Here is a 12,792-nt window from a genome sequence, read left to right as displayed (position 1 = left end):
CCACACCTGAGAAGATGGAGCCGTTAGTGGAGGCTTCTCTTCAGTAAGTGGACATGAGTTGTTCTCAACTAGAGGCAATTTTGTCACAATTTTGTGACAATGAGCACTGTGAGCACTGTCTGCGCTGTCTGAAAACAATTAGGATTTCAGGATCTAGGGGGAACTACCCAGTGGATAGAACGGGGTACTAGTGAACTTTCTGCATGAAGAACTTCCACCCAGAATAATCCTCTGATCCAAAATGCCCAACACAGAAGCAGAGAAGCCTAGCTGTAATTGAAGTGATAAGACCAGGTGAGGCAACCCAGAATTTGGGGGTGGGGGCAGGAAGATCAAGAGTTCAAGGCCAGCCAGGGCTCCATAAGAACTTGTCTCAAAAAAAAAAAAAATAATAATACATTGCCCGAAATCCACAAACAACAACAATGCTAAATGTTGGTACTGTAATCTGTCAGCCTTGTATCGAAAGTAAAGTATCACAGTCATTGTCCACACAGGAGCACACGCACAGGTGCCTCTGACTTCTAGACTTTATTATCCATGTGTGTTGCTGATGTGAGAGCAGACGGCATGTGCCCCAGCACGTGTGGAAGTCAGAATGTCAGTATTTGGGGGTGACAGGTAAAGGCACAGCTCATTTGCTCCTACAAGAGTCATACTCAGGGTTCTGCTAGAGTTAAAGTTAGCTCCCGAGGGGCACTTGGTAGGGTTACGATACAGAAGAATTAGTCTGTCCACGGCAGTGCAGGAAGTATCTTTACTGTGAACGGCTGTTACAGGTTCTCAAGCACTTTCTACAGGAAGGAACAAGCGCCTACCCCAGGCCACAGGGTTCCTGTGCCCGTGTACAGCAGCTCCATGGGACGGGAGTACTCACTTCAAGTCAGCAGCTCCCGGCAAGTGTTGTCAGCTATGCTGCGGTTCTTGCTTCTCCACTCAGACCCCAGGATGAGGGGCTCCTCTTCCTCTTGTACCTCCATATTCCCTTCCTACCCTGCGTCAAGAGGGCAGGTTTGTGGAGCTTCTCTCCTTCCACCCTTGTCTAGGTCCGGAGAAGGAGGTTGGGTCATTTCACCCACTGGGTCATCTGGTCCAATGAACACACTCTCAAATGTTTTCCCAGTTGTTTATTTCAGTGTGCGTGCGTTTGTTGTGTGTGTGGGGGGTATAGTGTGAGTGTGAATACATACCATGATGCCACAAGTGGTGGTCAGAGAACAACTTGTAGAAGTCAGTTCTCTCCTTCTACCTGTGGGCCCTGGGGACTGAACTCAAGTCGTCAAGGTTGGCAGCAGGTATTCTAGCTCAGCCATCTCACTGTACAGCAGATGCATTATCATTCACGTATTAGAACAAAGAACAGGGGCTGAGAACAATGTTAAGTATCCTGGCTTTCCTTCTTAGATATTTTTAAGATTAAAAAAAAAAAAAAGGTATGGACCTCAAGTTCTTGTTGCTGGGACCCAGTTCCATACCCTGAGTGCCCTGCACTCCAATCCTCAGGTAAAGCCCAGGTTCCACGTCCAGTCTCCCAGCCTCATCTGTGTCTTCCCAGCCTCCGGGCCCTGGCCAGGATGCACATCCTGTGTGCCAACCCTGCCTTCTGAGTGTGTCTGTGTCAGACACACAACCAGTAGGAAAAAGTCCAGATGTCCGGGTCTCACTGTGAAAACACAAACAATATGCCAACCCTCACCACCACTACTGCCTCTGCCATCAATCCACATATGGAAATGTTCTCTGGTAAGAATTACCTACATGTACCTCAGGACACAGATCTTTAAGCAACAATCACGAACATCAAGGAATACACGGCGTTTAAAGTAAGTGGAGATAGTTTAACGAAGAGAATAAATGTCAGGTGGTGTCCAAGAAAAGACAAAGATGGCTGCATGGAACGACAGACCCACTCCAGGACTTCAAAGACAAACCAGCAAGGGAAGTACTGATGAGACCTCACGCTGAAATGAAGAGGGAACGGAAAATCTCAATAACCCAATCAGAGAATTCAAAGGGCAGTCTCACAACTTTGATCAGCCTGGTGACAGGGCTCAGCAGGTGCCGTGCCAACCAGGCCTCCTGACCTGAGTTCAGTCCCTGGGACTTACATGGTCAGAGGAGAGAACTGATCTCCATACACACTCGTGGTACACACCCCGATGGAAGGAAAGAAGGAGACAGGGAGACAGAGAGAGAAAGAAGACGGATGGACAACACAGGACAGGATGGGAATCAAAGAGAAAACAGAATGTCGGGTCTCAAAGATGAAGCTGAGGAATCAGAACCACAGAAGTAAATATGAAAAATATTAAAAGTGGATGCGAGGAATACGCAGGAACATGGAGACATCACGGAAGACCAAGTCTTTGATTATAGACGAGGGTAGATTATAGGGCAGGTCCCAGGTCAATGGCATAGAGCATTGATCTTAAACAAGATTATAGAAGGAAACTTCCCCAGAGGGGAGACATACTAAAAACAGATTTAAAAAAGCACACAGAACCCCAAATAGACAAGAAAAAAAAATCTCCATGGATATCATGAACATAGAAAGCTGCAAGGAAAAAACAAAAACAAAAACAAACGCCATATGTAAAGGAAAATCCATCCAAAACCCAGCTCCTTTCTCCACTAAAATCTAAAAAAGCTATTTAGTGTTTCTGAGGGTCAGTACACCCCCTTTTACTCCTTAATGAGTGTGGAGAGTTTCTACCCCACTTCTTGTCTGTACAGTCCCAAGTAAATGACACAGAAACGCTGTAATTTGTTAAAAAGCTGTTGGCACTGAGTTGGGCAGGCTCTGAGCTATACTAATCTCCCATTCCCTGTTAAAGCCTACGCAAATGCCAGTCACCTCTTACCAATCAGTCTGACCTCAGGGTGTACTTCTCTTGGCCACGTGCTCATGGTTCATCCCATCTAATGACTACCTCCTGCTCTTCTCCTCTTCCTCCTCTTCCTCTTCCTTTATCCCCTCCTCCTCCCACCATGGTCTCTCTTGAGACCCTTCCTCTTGATTCTAAGGCCCACCTTCCTATACTTTCTGCCCAGCCATTTATCAACCAATTATGAATTAAATTTAGGAGCAAGGTTTTCACAGCAAAGGCTGTTTTCTGTGAAAACTCACCTGGATGGTAACCAGATCTTGAGGTTTAGAATTGAGCATTTGTACACATATGACCAGGCCAACCTGCTGAGCTTTGGACTCGCTGTATATTGCATGCTAAGTGTGGGCCCCCAGGACCTGAAGTCTGCTCATAGACCTGTAACCCTGCCCCAAGTTATTTCTGGTTGGTAAGTAAAGATGCTAATAGCCAACAGCTAGGCAGAGGAGACACAGGTGGCATTTAGGTTTCCCTGACTTGGGGTCAGAGAATAACCATGAGAGGAAGAAGAAGATGGAGGAGGAGAGATAAACTGCCATCGGTTAGATTGAGTCATAAAAATGTGGCCTCGAGGGCTGGCTAATTGTACATATAAAGGTTGTATGTGTCCTTTACCCAGGAACTAAATGGTCAAAGGCAGGGTAGAAACTCCGGATTGGGATTTAAAAATTCTACAACACTAACCCCCAACCACTCCCCACTTTTTGTCTAAATAAAAAGGCTCTTTTTCTTATAGCAATAAACACTGGAGCTCAGTGTGGTAGACATGTAATCCAAGCCTTTAAATGTCACACTAACAGGTATTAGTTGGGTTAAAAGAGCAGACTAACTTCCCAAAGCAGTTTCCCAGCCAGGGGGCGGGGATAGCCAGGGAGGCTGAGCTGAGGGTACTCCTGCTGTCCAGAGAAAACACCTATTGGGCCAACAAATTCTCAGAGCTGAGGAAGGGTCAGAGTCCATGAGGCAGCTCCTGAAAGGCAGAAACACCTCTCCTTATGAAGCAAAACAAAGGGGCATGACAAACTGAACATAGACAGGGACAAACTGAACATATACAGTCTAAAAATTTGAATAAAAAAATGAAGTCTCCATAGGGAGACTTAGATTAAATATTTTTTTCTCCACTAAAAGATGAAAACACTGTAAAAGAGGCCAATGTGTTTTGTTTTGACTGACAACAGACAAATAATATGTTCAGTAACAACTGTAGATCTAAGAAAGATCAAATTGAAACAGACTTGGGAGAAGAAGAGACTAAGAAATTAGATGCTAGAGTAGAGGCCATAAAACAGAGGTTAGAAAATATTTTAAATCAAAATGAAAACCTTCAAAAGAATCCAATCTCAAACTTACAATAACAGCAAAAGAGGTAATTTCAGATGAAAGCTATCCATAGGGTTATCAAAATTTAGAATGGCAGCCCATAACAATGCAATATATTGAATTAAGAATCTAGATTCTGCTATAGATGCTACCTTAGAGCAATGTATTACATTAGCTTATGTGTTTCATTTTTTAGAATTTGAAGAATTAGATGGATGCAAATGTTGATACATAATGCAACTGATACATATTCAGAATCCCAAAGAGCTTCTGCCTCGATTTCTGAAAAGGCTGAGTCCGAGATTGCACATTTATTAGAGATGATAGCTTTCTTGGAAACTCCTTTCAAAATTAAAGTTGATGAATACATGCCTGTTACAGATATACCACACAATACTACAATACAAGCTATTGACCGATCAGCTTTCATTGATAAGTTAGTTAATAAATGGAGGGCGATGTTTACACAAACTTAAAAGAGAAAATATTGGGAATAAGAATTACAATGCTATGTCCCTATGTAACAAGATAGGGGGGCAGAGAAATCAACATTTGAATAACACAAGGATAATGTTTACAGTGCACAAAAACATACTCCTAGAGAGTATGGAGCAGTGTTCTTCAGATTCTAAAAAACCATGGCTATCTAGACTACTATACCCAGAAAAACTATCTGCTGTAGTTGACTACTATACCCAGAAAAACTATCTGCCATAGTTGACTACTATACCCAGAAAAACTATCTGCTGTAGTTGACTACTATACCCAGAAAAACTATCTGCCATAGTTGACTACTATACCCAGAAAAACTATCTGCCATAGTTGACTACTATACCCAGAAAAACTATCTACAGTAGTTGGAGAGAACTTTGCATGGTACACCCAGTCTAAAAGAACTCACACCCACCAAACTAACCCTAAAGAGAGTACTAGAAGCAATGCTTCGGGATGAAGAGAGGCGTTACTCAAAAGACTCTAGAAAGGAAACAAAAGCAGATAAAATTACTAAAACACAAAATATGAATGAGATAGACCACAAACTACATCAAGGAACCAAAATGACCTCAACCAACACACACTTTTCAATAATAACTTTAAACATGAGTGACCTCAAGTGGCTAATCAAAGAATACAGGGTAGTTGAGTGCACTATGAAACCAAGCTCATCTTTCTTTGGTCTACAAGAAACTCACCTTAACTTTAAAGACAGGCACAAGCTTGCAGTGAAAGGATGAAAAAAGTTATTCCAAGCAAATAGGACCAGGAAGCAAGTAGGTGGTATTTCTAGCCTAATAACTGGCAACCAGACTTCAAACTAGAAGGGCAGTTAATTCTTGTCAAGGGAACAATTAGCCAAGAAGACATTATAATACTAAATATGTATGTACCAGACCCAATTCCATATTCCATAAAAAGCGTACAAGTGGAAACATACTAATACCAACCCAATAGTGGGTGATTTCAATATGCTGCTTTCTCCAGTGGACAGGTCACTAGACAGCGACAACAATAATAAAATAGAAATAATGATGCTATATACACAGACCTAACAGGTATCTCTACAGAGCATTCCACCCAGACACTAAAGAATACACATCCTACACAGTGGCGGTCAACAACTTTTCTAAACTAGACCACAGCCTGGGATACAAAATGAATCTGCATCCTGTCTGACTGTAATGCAATAAAACTTAAAATCAACAGCAAACAAATCTCCAATAAGTCCACAACTCTCGGAGGCTCAATGAAGCATTACTGAATGATGATGAACTTATGAAGGAATTTTATGAAACCCCTGGAACTAAACTAAAACAACAAAACCTCTTAGCACACATTAAAAGCATCCATTCGTGAGAAATCCATAACCCTAAGTGTCTACATAAAAAAAAAAAATCAGAGGGGCTGGAGAGATGGCTCTGGTTAAGAGCACTGACTGCTCTTCCAGAGGTCCTGAGTTCAGTTCCCAGCAGCCACATGGTAGCTCACAACCATCTGTAATGGGATCAGACACCCTCTTCTGGTGTGTCTGAAGACAGTGTGTCAGTCTACTAACACATATAAAATGAATATATAGTTTTTAAAATACAACACTGAGATGTAATCTCATCCTCAGTCAGAATGGCAAAGAGCAACTGAACAACAGACAAGCACTGTGATGGTGAGGAAGAGAAACTCAGTGCAAACTGGTCAGTCGCTCTGGAAAGCCCTGTGGAGAACCCTCCAAAAACTAAATCTATTGTAAGACTCAGCTGTACCACTGGTGAAGCACTCCACATCCTACTCCACAGACACCAGCTCAGCCTTTCCATGGCTGCTGCTGTAATAACAATAGCCAGGAAATGGAAACAATGTACCCATCCTCAGGAAAAAGAAACAATGTACACATCCTTCAAATGGATGGTGCAAATGTGCTACACATACACAATGGAATAGTATTCAGTAGTGAGGAAAAAGAAAACCATGGAATTTGCAGGTAATAGACACACCCGGGAGATATATATATATATATATATATACACACACACATATATACATATATACATATATATATACATATATATTGTGTGTGTACGTATGTATGTATATATATATATATATATATATATATATATATATAAAATGTGTGTGTGTGTGTGTGTGTGTGTGTGTGTGTATTTCTCAGACTCAGAAAGACAAAGGCTACATGTTCTGTTTCACCTGTGGCTTCTACATCCATATCTTCAGATAAGTAAATAACCTGGAGTAACCACAGACCAGGAAAGTGAAAAGGGAAAATAGGAGAGGGAGAGAGCTCTAGAGAGGGAAATATCAAGAGACATGAATGAGGAAACGGAAAAAACAAAACCAGGGAGAAGGCTGTAGCTGAGGAGGGAACATGGGCAACAATACAGGAGGGGGGGGGAGGAGAAAAAAAAAACCTACTAAGGATGTCTGAAAAAGACATAGAGAATTGTTACATGTGATACACATAATAGGTACATGTGTGTGGCTTAAATGAACTGACCCCAGATAGGGTGATAATACTCCTTCCAAGAGCCATAGACTGTCTAATAAAACCCCCAGTACTGGGCATGAGAAACCTTCAGGGTTGCCATGGGAGCACAAGAGACTCCCCAAAACAATACAGCCTATTGCTGTTGCCCTTGGCTGCCTCCTAGAAGTTGGAGGTAAGCCTCTATAGCTGAAGACACCATGTACTTTGGACAGAATATGTGAACTGGACCTGACCCAAAAAGCTTCCTTTCTGACCAGGCCAGCTCAGTCAGTCAATGGGGTTCTCCAGTGGTGAATCAAAGATTAAAAAGAAAGAGATGGTTAGACAAACTGCAGCATGACCCCTAGCCAGTTCTGAGGCTAAAAAGGCAGGTTTAATTTTTCCAGTCTGCTTTTACACCATTTCAATTACCTGCAAGTAATAATAAGGCCAGTTCTGAGTTAAGGGAACAAGCAAGACAATGAACACAGATAGTCAGGGAACAAGCGAGGCCATTAAAAAAATCCTATAATCACTGTTTCTAAGGGCTTGAAAGGATGACAGGATTATCTGAGCCTACTTCTCCGTCCTGGGCAAAGTCAAGTTATTGCCTGAAGCCTACTTCTGTGTTCTAGCCTAAGCTCAGTTTCTCTCTGAGCTTACTTCCCTGTCCTAGCCAACATCAAATTCCTGCTTGGAGTAGTCCTACTCCCATGTCCTGGCCCAATGTCAAGCTCTTGCCAAGGGACCCCAAAAGCTCTCCACACCTCTCTGAGCACTGGCTTTCACTGTAGTGAAATGAGGCATGCAAGGGCCTAAGGAAGGAAAGCAATCAACAGACCCACCTAGCCGTGGTGTCTCTGAGCCATAACAAGGACCAATGGGCAAGGTATCTATCCCCCGGTGTACAATGGTGTGGCAGTAAGTAGTGACAGATATTCTTGGTGGTCAGCTTGACTATGTCTGCCAAGCGACGAGGGAAGGTGCTAGCTTTGAGTGGGGCATGGAACAGCAGAAGGCTCTTCAGCAGGCCCAGGCTGCTGTGCAGGCTGCTCTACCACTTGGACCAAATGCTCCAGCAGACCGGATGGTACTTGGAGTGTCAGTGGCAGACAGGGATGCTGTCTGGAGCCCCTGGTAGGTCCCTATAGGTGAATCACAGAGGAGACCCTTGGGAATTTGGAACAAGGATTTACCATCCTGCAGACAGCTATTCTCCCTTAGAGAGACAGCTCTTGGCTTGCTATTGGACCTTAGTGGAAACTCGAACTTTTGACAGTTAGGTCACCAGGTTATCATGTGACCTAACTGTCCATCACGACCTAGCTATTATCTGACCCACTGAGCCATAAAGTAGGATGTGCACATCAGCTGTCCAGTATCAAATGGACATGTGTGTGGTCATGCCTGAGCAGGTCCTGAAAGCAAAAGCAATGTGCAGGAAGTTGCCCAAATTGTTTTCTACTCTTTTTCCAATAGGGTCTACTGCCAAGATAGGTTGACTAAGGAAGAGAAGACAAGGGCCTGGTTTACTGATAGTTCTGTGTGTTTTGCAACCCCTGAGATAACCCTGAAAGATTTGAGTGAAGAAAAAAAATCTTCACACTGGGCGGAGCTCTGGGTATTCATGTGGTTGTACATCCTGCTTGGACGATTCAAGGTCTGTAACTAATGGGTTGGCTGGATGGTTGGGGACTCTGGAAATAACATGATTGGAAAATTAGTGAGAAAGACATCTGGGGAGGAAGCATGTGGTTAGACCTCTTTGAATTAACAAAGGATGCAAAGATACCTGTACCCCATGTAAATGATCAGCAAAAGGTGACCTCAGCAGAGGAAGAGTTCAATAATAAAGTAGATAGGATGGCCTGTTCATTGGACAATCAGCCTCTTTCCCAGCATTCCGTCACTGCCCAGTGGGCACATGAACAGAGTAGCCATGGCGGCAGAGACGGGGTAACACATGGACTTGATAACATGGGCCTCCACCAAGGCTCTGGCTACAGTTGTTGCCGAGTGCCAGATCTGCCAACAGCAGAGAACACTCGGCCCCAGATATGGCACCATTGCCCAGGGTGACTACCCAGTGACCTGGTGGCAGGCTGAATACATTGGACCACTTGCTCTGTGGAAAGGACAATGCTTTGTCCTTACTAGATTAGATATTCATATTAAATACGGATTTGCCTTTCCTGAATGTAATGCTTCTGCCAACACTACACCACAACAACAAAACCATTACAGAATTGCAGAGTGCCTTATCCACCATCATGGTATTCCACACAGTATTGCTTCTAACCAAGGAATTCACTTGACAGTTCAGGAAGTTTAACAGTGGGTCTGTGCTCATGAAACCACCCGCCTTACCATGTCCTCTACCACCCTGAAGCTGTTGCCTTTACAAAGTAATGGAATGGCCTTTTGAAAACACAGTTTCAGTTCTGTGTAGCAAGGATGGGGTGAGGGAGCAGTAGCCTGGAGGGCTAGGGCAGGGTTCTCTAAAAAGCAGGTTTTTTTCCATAGTACAGTGGTTTGAATATGCCTGGCCCATGGGAAGTGGCACTATTAGGAAGTGCAGTCTTACTGGAGTAGGTGTGGCCTTATTGAAGGAAGTTTGTCACTGTGGGGGTAGACTTTGAGGTACTGTGCTCAAGCCTCATCCACTGCAAAAGAGAGACCCTCTTTCTGGCTGCCTTCGGATGACAGTCTCCTGTTGCTGCCCTTGGATTAAGATGAAGCACTCTCGGCTCCTCCAGCACCATGTCTACCTGGATGCTGCCAGGCTTCCTGCCATGATGATAATGGACTGAACCTCTGGAACTGTACGCCAGCCCCAATTAAATGTTGTCCCTTGTAAGAGTTGCCTCGGTCACGGTGTTTCTTCACAGCAATGGAAACCTTAACTAAGACACATAGTCAGGATTCATGGGTCCAGGAATCAGGGATGAAAAGGGGGGTGGAGGGGATCTCCCTCACTCTCATCCCTAATGACCTACGAGGGAAATGGTTGCTTCCTGTTCTTGCTAACCTAAGTTCTGCAGGCCTAGGAGTTTTGGTTCTAGAGGTGGGACTGCTTCTGCCAGGAAAGACAACAAACACAAAGCTCCACTCAGCAAGGGAGGTCAGACTTCACTATCGCCATTTTGAGCCTCTGGTGATGCCCTTAAGGCAACAGCCTAAGAAAGGAATAACAGATTATGAGAGAAAATCCAAATTATGAAGGAGAAATTAGAATGGTTCTCCACAGTGGAAGTAAAAGAAAGGGCTGTATATGGATTTTAGGAGACCCTTTAGAGTATCTGTGGTGCTACAACATCTTGTGATACTGTGTCAATGGAACTGTCACTTCCCAAACCAGGCAGGGTGACAAAGAGCACAGACCTTCAGGAAGGATCAACTCCTCCAGGAAAAGGACCAAGACTTGCCGAAGTGCTGACTGAGGGTGGAGGAGATACAGAGTGATGACTATCATCTGAGGCCTGGCGACCCGCTGTGGAGGCAAGGATCGTAACCTACTTGAGTGCTTCTGTCATATCTTGTTAATCGTGTTTGTGCAGACATTTGTGTTCTCTGTCCTTGGTTTCCTTATCATATGACGCAACATCAATTGAGACAGTATCAGTGGTTATTGTTAGATCTCATATCCTGTACAAATGGCTGCCAGGTTCTCCCAGCATCCCCTAGTCCCTGCCTGTTACAGGGTATGGCTCTCATACCCTGTTCCCTACTCTAAACATCTCCAGCCCAGAGGCTGGGCTGCTCTTCCCCCAGCCCCCTTTTGGTTTAACCTTTACCCTCCTGACCTTTTGGTCTGTCTCTCTCCTCCCCCCTCTCCTACATGGACCAGCACAGGGTTATGTTTATTACGGACTCTCCCAGACATTCCTGCCTCTGACTATGTTCTCCCTTTGTCTGTAATAAACCTTCTCTAGGGGCAGTCGTGTCCTTGCTTTTTTTCTTTTTGTTCAGTTATTATACTAAAATTTGAAATACTAAAAAACATCCCTCAAAGGACACTGCTACCTATTCTTACATAAAGCATTTGTGGTTGTTTATAAAGTTTTATTGTATTAGGCATAACTATAACCTGTTTGCTTTCATCTGGAAATTAAGCATGGAGTAAGGAGACATAATTGTGTGTCAAGTGGGCAAGGGGTGCATTTATCATTCTAGGTTGTCAACCTTACTATGTTTGGAATTAACTAAAAACCCTAGTTGAGTCCTAAGTACAAGTCCTTATGCCAGCAGAGAAGAGTATATACCTCAACCCTCAGCAAAGAAGATCCTTTTGCAGCAGCGGGAGACCATTGCAGGAAGCTGCAGTGGTCCAAACACACACTGACACAGGCTCATCCCCAGCAGATACATCTACAACACAATTCTTGCAAGATTTTTTTACTCCAGGTATCTTGAAGTAATGATTCTGTCCCAGGTCTTCAACCCCTTTAACCCTCAGGGAACAAGACAGAAGAGGGGGTAGGAAGATTGCAAGAGCCAGGAAGTTGGCCTTGAAAGTGTACCTTCTCCTAAATCTCAACATGGCTGCCTTAACAAGACTGGAACAATTCCAATGACATCTGACATCCCAAGGTAGATGGAAGAAATCTTACCCCCACCCCTAGATGAAGATCTCTGGGCAGTTAATAACTGCACTTCAGACAGAAGCAAATGGAAAATTCCTCTTCCCTAGGGATGCACCTCCTAACTGGTTATCTAATACTGAGTGTTCAGCTCTAGAAACTTATACATGTAGGCAACATTGAATCGACTCACAGGTATGTATCATATGTATGTGGTATGTGTATGTATATCTGTATGTATATCTATATGTACACGTATTTGGTTTCTCTAGACAGGGTCTCTGTGTAGACCAGGCTGACCTTGAACAGATGGGCCTGCCTCTACCTCCAAAGTGCTGGGATTAAAGGCGTGCACTACCACGCCTGGCCACAACGCTTTGTATTTATAAGCTCATTCCCTTATATGTGTATGTAATAATAATGATAAAGGAAGGCCTTGGGTTTGGGAGGGAAGAATGTGGTCAGACAAGGGATGGACAAGGAGGGAAGAATGATGTTATTATATGTCAACTTTAATAAGAACTATATGAAATTCTCAAAGAATAAAAAAGTTATGTGTATGATCGGTTGGAACTGGAGTTTAGGTCCTGGCCTTCTGGGAGAAGCCCCCTCTTTGGCTTCACATTTTAATTTACTCTCCCAGATCCCTGGAAGTTTTTATATGGCTCCCACTCAAAAAACCCTCTATTACCATGTGATATGTTATATAGGTGCTTCATGTGATTTTGACTGTTTTTGGACTCACTGTTAGCACGTTTGGCAAGTACTCGATAAACTGAGCTGTACCTTGACATCAACCAGCCAGGATTCAGGCCCAGGTCTTCAACTCCAAAGTCCAACACAGTTTCTCAAATTGGGACAACTGACCTATGCTCTGATATCTAACAAAAGTAAAGAATGCTTGGGACTGGGGTTGGAGAGATGGCTCAGCAGTTAAGAGCACTGGTGATTCTTCCAGAGGATCTGGGTTCAATTCCCAGCATCCACATGGCAGTTAACAACCATCTGAAACTCCAGTTCCAGGGGCTCT

This window comes from Micromys minutus (genome assembly GCF_963924665.1).
Source record: "Micromys minutus genome assembly, chromosome: 29".
NCBI classification, from domain to species: Eukaryota; Metazoa; Chordata; class Mammalia; order Rodentia; family Muridae; genus Micromys; species Micromys minutus.
The sequence above is the reverse complement of the archived record's forward strand: the minus strand, read 5'-3'. Positions refer to the sequence as shown.